This window comes from Berghia stephanieae, chromosome 5 (assembly GCF_034508935.2).
Source record: "Berghia stephanieae isolate SIO BIC M18660-M18661 chromosome 5, UCSD_Bste_1.3, whole genome shotgun sequence".
NCBI classification, from domain to species: Eukaryota; Metazoa; Mollusca; class Gastropoda; order Nudibranchia; family Aeolidiidae; genus Berghia; species Berghia stephanieae.
The window spans coordinates 71,989,492-71,991,991 of record NC_088364.1 but is presented as its reverse complement, the minus strand read 5'-3'; the positions used below and the strand labels follow the sequence as shown (position 1 = coordinate 71,991,991).

The following is a 2,500-nucleotide window of genomic DNA, read 5'->3' as shown; positions in this document are numbered from 1 at the left end:
GTTTGACGTCATCATCGCCCATAGCTTTTTCTTTTCTATTCTTTTTTGTTATTTTTCTCCTTTCTTTTCAAAAAAAATGGTTTTAGTCTTACCTCGGCACTGGTTAGGATTGCGAGGTTGTCTTTTCACAACAAAATATCATTAATTTAATACAATGCCTTACATACCCTCCCCCCCCCCCCTCTCTCTCTCTCTCTCTCTCTCTCTCACTCACTCTCTCTCTCCTCCCCCTTCTCTCTCTCTCTCTCTCTCTCTCTCTCTCTCTCTCTCTCCCAAGCAGGATTCTGGAGGTAGATTTATAATTCTGTATTGTACTTTCGTATTGTAGATAATATATTAAAAAAAAATTCCCTATATTCATCTCATAGGTGAAATTTGTCTCTAGTGTCTATTTCAAATGAAGACTGGAATAACCCAGGCGTCAGCCGCAATGCAGCGCCGCAAATTGAAATAGGGCCAGGTGTATAGTATTGCTCAAGGCCCCACAGCGCAGCGGGTATTCGAACTCGATACTTTTCGGGTACGAAGCAAAGACCATACCACTGAGCCACGCTGCTGCCCCCTTATACACAGCATTTTAGATTTATGTAGGCGGAAAATGGAATTTTTATGAGTTTCATTCACTGCATTTTGCAATAAGCAGAGGGTGCAAACGAAAATGAGAAACGAAAATATACCGTCGATAAGGAGAAATCATGTTGTAGTGTAATAAATGTTCTAAAAGTAACCACCGCCACTATCGCATCTATCTATCTGACTACCGTTACAACTCTGGGATACCTGCCATTGTCCTGTCCTATCGCGAGATATGCACTATCTCCAATGATTTTATTTAACGACGGAAATACAGCCACTTAAGAGTAGAGGGAACGATGGGGAATTGTGTGTGTGTTTGGGAGGGGGGGGGGGGGGGAAACCCGGCCAGGGCTGCCAACAGTACGCAAAAATAAAGGGAAATAGGAAAAAAACCAACCCCAAACATATTTAAATGAAAAATTGAAAACCTGCAGTGAGCGGTGCAAAATTAACTCACCCCCCTCCCTCCCTCCCCAGGGAATGTGTTTTAAAATAATTTTTGAAAGGTTATGGATGTAGGGTGTATGTGTGTGTGAAGTTTCTCTTATTTTGCATTTGTTTGTTTAGACATTGCAACATAATCAATATTTTAAAGTGTGTCTCCCTCTCAAAAAAGAAAAAGAAAAAAGGAAATAGGTAGGAAAAAAATGTTCCCTTTATACAAGAAATGTTGACTTTTGTTTTGTCTCCCCCCCCCCCTTCCCCCCCCCCCCCCCCCACTCCCCAATGACACTATAATTCAATCAAAGTTATTTTTATCCTCTCTCTCTCTCTCTCTCTAACTCTCTCTCTCTCTCTCTCTCTCTCTCTCTCTCTCTCTTTTATTGTATTGAATACGTTACCATTTAAGACGATTTTGTTATATTGTAAATACTTTTCATTACTGGCTTACCCATATTGATTTTTTATCAGCAATTAATTATGGCGAGTTTATTATTATTATTTTTTTTTTCAAAATTCGGAGCTGTAATCAACATTCTTTTTTTTTTTTTTAGAAATTATTTTTTAAAGAAATGTTCATCAGCCACACACACATAACAATGATTGGAACTGGCCCATTGCCAGACATACTATGTTTAAAGAGAGAGAGATAGCTTGAAGGTCGCCCCCTCTTAGATGGACGGTTTTTTTCCCCTCCTCTTCCAAGTCTTGTGCGGCTATGTGGTCAAGTGGTATGGCACTCGCTTTCGGAAGCTCCTGGATTCGAGCCTCGCGCTCGGCGCATAGTTGAGTTCTTGGAAAAGGCTCTTTACTCACATTCTCTCACCGCACTCGGGTGTAAAATGAATACCTGGCCGTTAACAGCGTTGTCTTTGTCCGAAAAATTGTAATATCGCCTAACAGGCGTTATGTCCCGTCCTACATGTTAAGTGTTGCTGTTGACCAGAGACCAGTGTAAAGCGCTTTGAGCACGTTTAGTGGATATTGCGCTGTATAAAAGCTCAATTTTGAATTTTGAAAGCTCAAGTCTTAATCTGTTCGTCAAGTAATCCCCATACTGTTTCTCGTATCAAGGTTGGCAGCTCTGCTTGTAAATTTCTTCTTTAAGGAAAAGATATCGGGTTCTGTAGCTACTACAGTAAGATAATAGAATAAAATACTACCTCTCTCGGACGAGCTCCCCGGGCATACTTTACCTGTGAGTGTCGGTGTTTTCCAGAATGTTGGAATTCCAGACTGTTCATGTTGCCTCGTTTGTTGTGGTGATGACGTAGTCAAGAAATGAGTCATGGAAAGACTCGCTCTGGAACTTACCCTATCCATGACGCATTGACCAGAATGTTTTTTTTTTCCTAAAAAGACAAGCTTGGGGTCCATTTTCTTTTTTTTTTTTGAACGCATTGTCGGCATTCCTTAGCAACGACAATGCTTTAGAGAGATTTGTGGGGGTGGGGATGGGGTGAAGTATGCGGACTATGTGGTC

The 2,500-nt window shown here is 41.0% G+C and overlaps 1 protein-coding gene across 2 annotated transcripts in view; it reads left to right on the top strand.

Annotated features, from left to right (window-relative positions):
* LOC144973568 (uncharacterized) overlaps window positions 1–2,500 on the top strand; it is a 263,850-nt gene that overhangs the window by 24,284 nt on the left and 237,066 nt on the right. The gene's annotated exons all lie outside the window — the stretch shown is intronic.